This window comes from Oncorhynchus keta, chromosome 2 (genome assembly GCF_023373465.1).
Source record: "Oncorhynchus keta strain PuntledgeMale-10-30-2019 chromosome 2, Oket_V2, whole genome shotgun sequence".
NCBI lineage: Eukaryota > Metazoa > Chordata > Actinopteri > Salmoniformes > Salmonidae > Oncorhynchus > Oncorhynchus keta.
Genome location: NC_068422.1, coordinates 40,545,639 through 40,558,444, shown reverse-complemented (window position 1 = coordinate 40,558,444; position 12,806 = coordinate 40,545,639).

Sequence of the window (12,806 nt, the reverse complement as noted above, 5' to 3'; positions counted from 1 at the left end):
AGTGAAGGAGAGTCCGCATGTTTTCGTTGCAGGCCGTGTCAGTGGCACTGTATTGTCCTCAAAGCGGGCAAAAAAGTTATTTAGTCTTCCTGCGAGCAAGACATCCTGGTCTGTGACTGGGCTGGTTTTCTTCTTGTCATCCGTGATTGACTGAAGACCCTGCCACATGCCTCTTGTGTCTGAGCCGTTGAATTGAGATTCTACTTTGTCTCTGTACTGACGCTTAGCTTGTTTGATAGCCTTGCGGAGGGAGTAGCTGCACTGTTTGTATTCGGTCATGTTACCAGTCACCTTGCCCTGATTAAAAGCAGTGGTTCGTGCTTTCAGTTTCACGCGAATGCTGCCATCAATCCACGGTTTCTGGTTAGGGAATGTTTTAATCGTTGTTATGGTAACGACATCTTCAACGCACGTTCTAATGAACTCGCACACCGAATCAGCGTATTCGTCAATGTTGTTATCTGACGCAATACGAAACATATCCCAGTCCACGTGATGGAAGCAGTTTTGGAGTGTGGAGTCAGCTTTGTCGGACCAGCGTTGGACAGACCTCAGCGTGGGAGCTTCTTTTTCAGTTTCTGTCTGTAGGCAGGGATCAACAAAATGGAGTCGTGGTCAGCTTTTCCGAAAGGAGGGCGGGGCAGGGCCTTATACGCGTCGCGGAAGTTAGAGTAACAATGATCCAAGGTTTTTCCACCCCTGGTTGCGCAATCGATATGCTGATAAAATTTAGGGAGTCTTGTCTTCAGATTAGCCTTGTTAAAATCCCCAGCTACAATGAATGCAGCCTCCGGATAAATAGATTCCAGTTTGCAAAGAGTCAAATAAAGTTCGTTCAGAGCCATCGATGTGTCTGCTTGGGGGGGGGGGGATATATACGGCTGTGATTATAATCAAAGAGAATTCTCTTGGTAGATAATGTGGTCGACATTTGATTGTGAGGAATTCTAAATCAGGTGAACAGAAGGATTTGAGTTCCTGTATGTTTCTTTCATCACACCATGTCTCGTTAGCAATAAGGCATACGCCCCCGCCCCTCGTCTTACCAGAAAGATGTTTGTTTCTGTCGGCGCGATGCGTGGAGAAACCCGCTGGCTGCACCGCCTCCGATAGCGTCTCTCCAGTGAGTCATGTTTCCGTGAAGCAAAGAACGTTACAGTCTCTGATGTCCCTCTGGAATGCTACCCTTGCTCAGATTTCATCAACCTTGTTGTCAAGAGACTGGACATTGGCGAGAAGAATGCTCGGGAGTGGTGCACGATGTGCCCGTCTCCGGAGTCTGACCAGAAGACCACCTCGTTTCCCTCTTTTTCGGAGTCGTTTTTTTGGGTCGCCGCATGGGATCCATTCCGTTTTCATATTCTTGGTCGTACTGATGGTGAGTTGATGCTGATCTTATATTCAGTAGTTCTTCTCGACTGTATGTAATGAAACCTAAGATGACCTGGGGTACTAATGTAAGAAATAACACGTAAAAAAAAAACTGCATAGTTTCCTAGGAACGCGAAGCGAGGCGTCCATCTCTGGAGTGGGTCTAGGGTTTCTGGGAAATGGTGTTGATGTGAGCCATTACCAACCTTTCAAAGCCCTTCATGGCTATGGACGTGAGTGCTATGGGTCTGTAGTCATTTAGGCAGGTTGCTTGAAGAATGTTGGTATTACAGACTCAATCAGGCACATGTTGAAAATGTCAGTGAAGACACCTGCCAGTTGGTCAGCACATGCCCGGAGCACACGTCCTGGTAATCCGTCTGGCCCTGCAGCCTTGTGTATGTTGACCTGTTTAACGGTCTTACTCACGTTGGCTACGGAGAGCGTGATCACATAGTCGGCCGGAACAGCTGAGGCTCTAATGCATGCCTCTTTGTTGCTTGCCTCGAAGCGAGCATAGAAGGGATTTAGCTCGTCTGGTAGGCTTGTGTCACTGGGCAGCTCACAGCTGTGTTTCCCTTTGTAGTCTGTAATAATTTGCAAGCCCTGCCATATAAGACGAGAGTCAGAGCCGGTGTAGTATGATTCAATATTAGCCCTGTACTGACGCTTTGCCTGTTTGATGGTTCATCGCAGAGCATAGCAAGATTTCTTGTAAGCTTCCGGGTTAGAGTCCCGCACCTTGAAAGCAGCAGCTCTACCCTTTAGCGCAGTGTGAATGTTGCCTGTAATCCATGGCTTCTGGTTGGGGTATGTACGTACAGTCACTGTGGGGACGACGTCCTCAATGCATTTATTGATAAAGCCAGTGACTGATGTGGTGTACTCCTCAATGCCATCGGAAGAATCCCGGAACATATTCCAGTCTGTGATAGCAAAACAGTTCTGTAGTTTAGCATCTGCTTCATTTGACCACTTTTTTATAGACCGAGTCACGGGTGCTTCCTTTAATTTGAGCTTGTAAGCAGGAATCGGGAGGATAGAGTTGTGGTCGTATTTACCAAATGGAGTGTGAGGGAGAGCTTTGTACACGTCTCTGTGTGTGGAGTACATGTGATCTAGAATGATTTTCCCTCTGGTTGCACATTTAACATGTTGATAGAAATTTGGTAGAACTGATTTAAGTTTCCCTGCATGAATTTCTTACAGATAAGCGTATGTGTGGTCTTCATCAAAATGCACTCCCAGGAATCCCAGTTCCACAAAAAATGTTTGATTTGTTCGATAGTTCATAATTTATGTCCAAATACCTCCTTTTGTTAGGGTGTTTGGTAAACAAATCCAAAGACACGTGCAAGTCCAGCCGAAAGGTCGGACGGAAAGTCCAAAAAGTTATATTACAGGCCATAGAAACATGTCAAACGAAGTATAGAATCAATCTTTCTGATGTTTTTATCTTAAATCTTCAATAATGTTCCAACCGGAGAATTACTTTGTCTGTAGAAAAGCAATGGAACGCAAGCTAACTTTCACATGACCGCGCGTCACGAACTCGTGGCAATCTGCCAGACACCTGGTACCATCCCCTCTCATTCGGCCTCCTTTCACAGTAGAAGCATCAAACAAGGTTCTAAATACTGTTGACATCAGGAAGCCGTAGGAAGTGCAACATGACCCCACAGACACTATATATTGGAATGGCAATGAGTTGAAAATCTACAAACCTGAGATTTCCCACTTCCTGGTTGGATTTTTCTCAGGTTTTCGCCTGCCATATGAGTTATGTTATACTCACAGACATCATTCAAACAGTTTTACAAACTTCAAAGTGTTTTCTATCCAAATATACTAATATACTATACTATTAAATGCATATTCTAGCTTTTATGGCTGAGTAGCAGGCAGTTTACTCTGGGCACCTTATTCATCCATGCTACTCAATACTGCCCCCCAGTCACCAATAAGTTCAACACTATTGAGCCCATGCAACACAGATTGAGTCCGTGCAATTTATTATCAGACTTTTTAAGCACATTTCTACTCCTGAACTTCTTTAGGCTTGCCGTACCACAAGGGTTGAATACTTATTGAATCAAGACATTTGAGCTTTGAATTTTTTATTAATTTGTAAAATATTCAAAAAACATAATTCCAGTCTGACATTAAATGAGTATTGTGTGTAGGCCAGTACCAAAATCATCTACATTTCATACATTTTAAATTCAGGCTGTAACAGTTAAGGGGTGTGAAGACTTTCTGAAGGCACTGTACATATTTCATTTGTCTGTGATCACAGACATGACAGAATATGGTAGGTGGAAGCAAAGTTTCCTCAATACTCTGTGTTTGCTTATCAAATTGAGTCAGATCAGTTGATAGACCAAATGTGGGTAGGAGGAAGCGGTTAAGAAATACTGAAGCACAGTGTGCCGTCATTCAATACAGAGTACACATTCCACATTGTTCAGAGCAACATACGGGTTACAGTTATTCAACTGACAGTCCAGTACAACATTGGTGCCCAAAGACCAATAAAAGAATGCACAACTTGTCATACTTTAACACGAACTGGGTATGGCAGCCAACGACCTTAGAGTTCCACTTCTTTCAGTAGAAAACAAGAAACTTTGGTTGCAGTGGGCTAAGGAACGAAACTGGAAAAACTGCCTGGTCTGATGGCTGTTTCAGACTGATGGGAGGACTAGGGTATGGAGAAAAACACAAGAGTACTTAGATCCATCATGCCGCGAGTCAACATTGCAGGCTGGTGGTTGTTGTGTGATGGTGTGGGGTGTGTTTTCATGGCACACATTGGGCCCCTTGATAAAAGTGGAGCAGCGTTTGAATGCCACAGGATATCTGAACCACAGGAGTTTGTGGCACCTTAATTGGGGAGAACGGGCTTGTGGTAATGACTGGAGCAGAATTATTGGAATGGTAACACATACATCAAACACATGGTTTCCAGGTGTTTGATGCCATTCCATTTGCTCTGTTCTGGCCATTATTATGAGCCGTTCTCCCCTTAGCAGCCTCCTGTGATCTGAACATCATTGCCAATCATGTCAATCCCTTCATGGCAGCAGTGTTTCCGTCTGCGAATTTCGTTTTTCAGCAGGATAATGCCACAAGGCTTGGATTGCCCAAGAATGGTTCCATGAACATGAAAGTGAATTCAGACCAGATCAGTGACCAGATCTCAATCCAATTGAGCATCTGTGGGATAAGATGGAACGAGCTATTTGGAGTATAGATACACTACCAGCCAATTTGACATATCTCTGAGGAGCATTGGAGTCAACATGGGACAGAATCCCTGTGAAACGCTTTTGACATCTTGTAGAGGTCATGCCCCGAGGAGTTTAGGATGTTTTGAGGGCAAAAGGGGGTTCAACTCAATATTTGAAAGGTGTTCATTGTTTTTGTCAAATTGCTCAAGCTCAGTAAATTTAGTTGGCAATCATTGATGGACAGAAATATGTAAACCTGGTCTCTGATTTTCAGCCAGTTTTAAGTCAGGCCTGGGCCACTCAACACCTCTTTAAAAGCCATTCTGGTCTATCTTTGGCTTTAAAATGTGTGTATTTGTCCCGGTAAAAAAGACAACTCTATCCCAATGTTAGGTATTCAGACTCCTTTCATATTTGTTTTGATCCTGACAAACTCTCCAGTCCCTGCCGGTGACAAGCACACCCAGAACATGATATTGCCAAAATCTTACATATTTTTTTATTTATTTAGGCCACAAAGATCAGGCTACCTTCTTTTCACTTTGTTATACTGGCTGGTGATGTGGAGTGAATGCAATGTTGTTAATCCATCCATTACACGGCAATACTGACATTAACAAAGCATTATTCTAGTCATATAGATTCTGAGGTTAACTTACAAGGCAAAGCATGGACAAAGAGATGCTTACTAGGCCAGAAGCCTAGAAGCCTAGGCAATTCGAATTGATCATACAACCTTCCTCCGTGGACCTGATACGGGATAAGAGAGAAAACAAAGGCATTTAATTCCATTTATAACATCTGAAGGTGTAACCTTTCAACCATATAACCAACCACCTTTGACCAATCAAATGATACCAAGTGTATAGTGTAACCTGATCACTAAGGCCCAATCTCCACAGGGTGTCACAGCATTTAAAGGCTTGTGTGGGAGATGAGACCAATGTAAATATGATAAAAATCCTTTGCATAATGGAGTAATTCAGAATTCACCCTGTACAGATACAAGTTACCACATAGATAATACATCTATGTAGGTAACATCAGATTTGTCCTATGTGAACACATTTCAGATAGAATAATGATATAGTATCCATGTTTGGTATCTATCACTTATTCAATAGTCAGTCCTCTGAATACTGTAACAGAGAGATACATTTAGGCCCCTCAGAGGGGGAAGGGCTGACTAGTTCTTGGGAATGGTCCATTCCTTGTGTTCCTGGACAAGCCTACACTAGAACCCAGGTATTTTCATAAATCTATAACCTCCCAAAACTCGACCAGAGACTCTAGACGCAGCAGGAACTGAGTGTGAACGTTGCGCAGAGAACTCTGTGTGAGGAACAGAACACAATGGCTATGACAACCTAAACCAGATTTCAAATGTGGGGGTGGATACTTCTCAATCAAGAAATTAATTGGCCTAATTGAGAAAAAATAATCATTAATTAATATAATTATGCCCGTACAAATTAGATAGTCATGATTTGCATCTATAGAAAGGTCTGGAATTGGAGAGAATTGTTGACTAATCATTTTCTCTGTATTAAAATTACCACAATTATAACTTCAAACAACTAGCTATCTCAAACAACTAAGTTGTATCTAACGGTTGGGAAAATCTTTTTGCCTAAATGAGTAAGGTGAAGATGACATATCAGACTATAGACTACCAAGAAGATAGTATCACATAGACAAACATGATTTAGAAATTGATTCTACTCTTTATTAAGTTTTTAATAGAGGCAGGCGGCTCAACAAATCTAATTCCCTTGAACAAATTATTTGATTAGACTAGCTCTCTCCGCCATCACAACGACACACTAAAGAGGGAAACCCGACAGAAGTGAGAAGGAGAGACAAAAAAGAAAGAGAGAGAAATGAACCAAAATTATGGGTCATTGTGCCAGCACAGTGCACACAATTTAGCATCGCACAGGTGCAGAGACTCCACAATTACTGGCCAATTAATGCCAGTGGCGTGATTATGGTTATGGCTCCATAGAAATACAGTGGACCCAGTAAAAGAGGGCTTGGTAACTGAATTCCTGCTGGATTTGAGTGGCAGGATGTAAGAGTGTCTGTGGAAAGCTTAGATTCGCTCAGTGCTCCTTGAGTGCCTTAATTAAGTCTCTTCATCTAGCACTGAGTAAAGACAGATCTATCCTCACTACATGCTAAACTACTGAGGAAACGGGAGTATCTAACTGTACCTACTAAAACACGGCTAATAAAAGCAATCATCTAGCAGGTTTCAAATGGACTAATTCAGTACGAATGGTTATGATGGCTTGTGTAGACAATGAGGGAGAGTCTGCTAAATGACTTAAATGTAAATGTAATGTAAATGGAACAGTGACGTGTGTGCCTGGGTTTTCTTCTCCTGGCTGACGACAGGTATGATTCTAACCCTGTACTCTAATCTTTTATGACTGGTAGGTCTGGCATGTACGTGTGTACACGCACGGACTCACACACACAGACTGCTGGCTGAGGTTGTTCATGCTGTGCCACACCTGCGGTGGTGGGTCTGGTGCCCACCGATGGTCCTGCCCACCTGCAGTCTGATACAGACAACAATCACCACACACTGTTTTGAAATGACACAAAACAGGTATGTAGTATGTACTGTACGTATACGCATTCATTGTCTGTCTCATGTTCTCTCTCTAATGTGCACACAAACTACAGAGTCTTTCTGTCCCTCGTTCTTTCGCACAAACACGGAGTGTGGCACATCTTGGCCCTGCAACAGAGCAAGCAATAATTACTCATTTAAATGAACATGTCAGGACAGCAGAAAGACAAACCCTTCCCCCACAACACACACACACCAGATACTCTTTTCGCAGCACAGGAGTGATCCATCAGCTTCCCAGCAGGCAGACAGGCTCCATACGGCGGAGCTGTACTGAGCTGGTCTTCTCTGTATGGCTTGCCATGTATCACACACACACACATCAATAAAATACACACACCCACACACACATGTCGAGGCTCACATACAGCACACAGAACAAGAACAGCTGTCAGTGTCTAAGGCTCAATATTACTATCTGACTGAGAATGTGTGTGTGTGTTGTACCTGTGGTGTCCAGGTCATTGCCGGTGGAACAGGTAGCTCTGCGAAGCACTCTGGGGCCTCCACATAGTGGTGTGAAATGGAGGGGAACATGCCTTAACACCCCTCCCTGGGTACCTGTTAGCAATACTGTACAGTACACACTAAATATAGCCAACTGGCATATTTTTGGGAGGCTATTTTTCCTGTTGCTTTCTCATGGCCATTTTTCAGAAGTTAAACCACGCCCTGTCCTTAACATCTCTTTCTTCATTTCTCTCCATATCATCCTTTCCCAGCCTGCCTGCCCCCCACCCCCCGACCCCACCCCACCCACATCTCTGCATGCCAACCCCTACCTTCTATCCTCTGACTTGGCTAGGGGAGAGGGGCTGGCGAGGAGGCTGGGCCACAGGGGGAATCTTTACTCAGAGATGGGGGCTGGCTGGTGGGCACGCGGGCATTTGGGCACAGGGTGAAACCAACCACCTCCTCTGGATATCATCAGGGCCAGCTACCACCAAGCTGCGATTGTGCCATCCGTCTCAGCACTCTCTAACCCAGCACTGCCACCCTGCTATACCCAGAATATGGCTGCTATCGCCAACCAAAGATGTGCTCAAAGTGATCTAGATGTTGTACCTCCTCCATGCCCTTCTTAATCATTTTAAGAGGACCACAGAGATGTATTTCTACCAGATATGCCCACATGGTCTTATCTCACTCCTCTCCTCTGGTTTTGGAGGGTAGTATCATACCACTGAGTGTCTAAAGTGGATATATCTACACTCCCATCTCACAGCGTGTTGGCACCTCTCACACAGACTTCCCCAAAGTATGTTTGCCCTACATATGTCTTTTAATGCAAGTACTTTATTTAAATACATGGATATTTGACTGTAATGTGTAAGAGTATGTCTTGTTTTTTATATTGACTGTTAACTTACAATGTGTGTGTTTTCTCAATTCAGGTTTTAGTTAGTTCAACTGTAAGTGTACATGTGTGTGAGAATAGACTATCATAGCATACAATGAGTGTACAAAACAATAGGGACAACCCCCCCCTCCCCCTCAGAACATCCTCAATTTGTTGGGGCATGGACTCTTCACGGTGTCGAAAGCGTTACACAGGGATGCTGGCACATGTTGTATCCAATGCTTCCCACAGTTGTGTTAAGTTGGCTGGATGCCCTTGGGGGGGTGTACAATTCTTGATACACACGGGACACTTGTGAGCGTGAAAAACCAAGCAGCGTTGCAGTTCTTGACACACTCAAAATCGTTGCGCCTGGCACCTGTGCGCCTTGCAGCTACTAACATACCACGTTCAAAGGCCCCGTTCAAAGGGGGTGCAACATTGAAAAATGTTTGCATTTTTGTGAATTTGTTAGATACTACTTCACTGTTGGAGCTTGGAACACAGGCATTTCTCTACACCAGCAATAACATCTTCTAAATACTGTATGTGTGTGTGACCATAATAATCTGATTTGATTTAAATACACTGCCCCAAAAAATAAAGTGAACACTAAAATAACACATCCTAGATCTGAATGAATTAAATATTCTTATTAAATACTTTTTTCTTTACATAGTTGAATGTGCTGACAACGAAATCACACAAAAATGATCAATGGAAATCAAATGTATCAACCCATGGAGGTCTGGATTTGGAGTCACACTCAAAATTATGGTGGAAAACCACACTACAGGCTGATCCAACTTTGATGTAATGTCATTAAAACAAGTGAAAATGAGACTCAGTAGTGTGTGTGGCCTCCACATGCCTGTATGACCTCGCCTGGGCATGCTCCTGATGAGGTGGCGGATGGTCTCCTGAGGGATCTCCTCCCAGACCTGGACTAAAGCATCCGCCAACTCCTGGACAGTCTGTGGTGCAGCGTGGCATTGGTGGATGGAGCGAGACATGATGTCCCAGATGTGCTCAATTGGATTCAGGTCTGGGGAACGGGCGGGCCAGTCCATAGCATCAATGCCTTCCTCTTGCAGGAACTGCTGACACACTCCAGCCACATGAGGTCTAGCATTGTCTTGCATTAGGAGGAACCCAGGGCCAACTGCACCAGCATATGGTCTCACAAGGGGTCTGAGGATCTCATCTCGGTACCTAATGGCAGTCAGGCTACCTCTGGCGAGCACATGGAGGGCTATGCGGCCCCCCAAAGAAATGCCACACCACACCATGACTGACTCCACCGCCAAACCGGTCATGCTGGAGGAGGTTGCAGGCAGCATAACGTTCTCCACGGCGTCTCCAGACTCTGTCACGTCTGTCACATGTGCTCAGTGTGAACCTGCTTTCATCTGTGAAGAGCACAGGGCGCCAGTGGCGAATTTGCCAATCTTGGCGTTCTCTGGCAAATGCCAAACGTTCTGCACGGTGTTGGGCTGTAAGCACAACCCCCACCTGTGGACGTCGGGCCCTCATACCACCCTCATGGAGTCTGTTTCTGACCGTTTGAGCAGACACATGCACATTTGTGGCCTGCTGGAGGTCATTTTGCAGGGCTCTGGCAGTGCTCCTCCTGCTCCTCCTTGCACAAAGGCGGAGGTAGCGGTCCTACTGCGGCCTCCTCCACGTCCCTTGATGTACTGGCCTGTCTCCTGGTAGCGCCTCCGTGCTCTGTACACTACGCTGACAGACACAGCAAACCTTGCCACAGCTCGCATTGATGTGCCATCCTGGATGAGCTGCACTACCTGAGCCACTTGTGTGGGTTGTAGACTCCGTCTCATGCTGCCACTAGAGTGAAAGCACCGCCAGCATTCAAAAGTGACCAAAACATCAGCCAGGAAGCATAGGAACTGAGAAGTGGTCTGTGGTCACCACCTGCAGAACCTCTCCTTTTTTGAGGGTGTCTTGCTAATTGCCTATAATTTCCACCTGTTGTCTATTCCATTTGCACAACAGCATGTGAAATGTATTGTCAATCAGTGTTGCTTCCTAAGTGGACAGTTTGATTTCACAGAAGTGTGATTTACTTGGAGTTACATTGTGTTCTTTAAGTGTTCCCTTTATTTTTTTTGAGCAGTGTATTTTGTCTTGTCCATTCACCTTCTAAATGGCACAAAAACACAATCCATGCCTCAATTGTCTCCTCTCCTTTATCTACACTGACTGAAGTGGATTTAACAGATGACATCAATAAGGGATCATAGCTTTCACCTGGATTCACCTGGTCAGTCTATGCCATGGAAAGAGCAGGTGTTCTTAGTGTTTTGTACACAGTGTACGTGTGTTCTCTTACCTTGGGCTTCAATTTCTATGTCTCAGTGTGCAGAACTCTGTGTCAATGGAACACCAGTGTGGGAACACACAGATATCCGTCACTCAGTTGGTCAGACACATACTGCATACAGAGGTGACACATTCTCACACACAGTCCGAGTCAGAGGGGTTTAGTTTAGTAGAGGGAATGCACGTTGCTCCCGTCATAGCCTATTAATCACTCCCCGAGAGAGGGAGTGGAACATCTAGCGCTGTCCCTGTTCTGTCTCAGATCTCCCCTGATTTAGTGCACCATGTAGAAATCCCCCGTAGGTACAGATCTAGGACCAGCTTACCTTTCTCTAATTCTAACCTTAACCATTAGTGCTGGTAACGTCAAACTGACCTTAGACCAGTGTCTGAACTCTGTGGACTACTTTGTCTTATATTTACAGTGCAGTAATGGCACTATTTCTGACGGATATAAGTATGATGCTTGAAAAACTGACATGTACACTGACACGTACTAAACTCAAATATGGCAACATACAGACACACACACCGCGATCCAACACAGCACTTCGCTCTCCCTTAACCTAGAAAAATACGCACCTGATTTATTAACTCACTCTTCATGTCCATCTCACTCAATTCATCTCCCCTTCCCTCATTCTATTTTATTAGTGGTAATCTATAAAAATAAAAATAAATCTGCATATCAATATCACAGCTCCATTGTTGCGTCACAGTCCCATCTCTACTCTGCATTCACATGGGGCCTCCCGCCCCACATTAGCAGGGAATTGGCGTGATGGACACTGCGTGACAGTGCGATGCCCCACTGTGAAGACTGATGAGAGCCAAGCATTTGTAAAATATGACACTTAAATAACATCAATCAAAACATTTAAATGTAACAACAGGAGCGGAGGTGCTTCGAAAAGCAGGAACAGATGACACGTGTGTCTAAGTGAGCAGTATATGGATGGAGCTAGCTTTAAACAGTGGTGAAATTGCCATTTGTTACAGTAATGATGAGAACTGACGTGCTCCAGCTGCAATTCCAAAGTATTTGACATCTATGTAGCAAGCCGTAGACATTCAATTCTACTCACATGTGAGTTCATTCACATACTATTTCACCAGCAGGTACTTAATGTTTGGATAAACTATCAAATGTATCGAACATGTCTCTGATGTACTTATCCTGGAGGGAGGCTTGAGATTAAGTGAAGCCATAAAAAAACTCCTCATACTTTAGGAATGTGTGACAACCTATACCGATTACCATAAAAGCCAAATAGATGTATGACCATTTGGGGTAAAGGCAATGTGTACGGTTTTAGGGAAACATAAAGACAGATTGAAGACAGATCGAAGAACAATGCACAGAGGTGTACACAAACACACATTTCTTATTTCAACAATGACACACACAAGAAACATTTATTTGCCATGAGAACTGGTGAATATGGAATCAAGTTATGTCTATTTAATGATGCCCAATACTTATAAAAGCTGTGTTTAGGGTATTCAACCGGGAGGTACAGTGCATTCAGAAAGTATTCATCACACCCCCTTACTTTCTCCACATGTTGTTGTGTTACAGCCTGAATTTAAAATGGAGTAAATTGAGATGTTTTGTCACTGGCCTACACATAATACCGAATATTGTCAAAGAGGAATTATGTTTTTCGAAATTCTTAAAATGAAAAGCCAAAATGTCTTAGTAATGTATTTTATTCAACCCCTTTGTTATGACAAGCCTAAATAAGTTTAGGAGTGAAAATATGCTTAACAAGTCACATAATAAGTCGCATGGACGAACTCTGTGTGCAATAATAGTGTATAACATAATTTTTGAATGACTACCTAATCTATGTAACCCACACATACAAATATCTGAAAGGTCCCT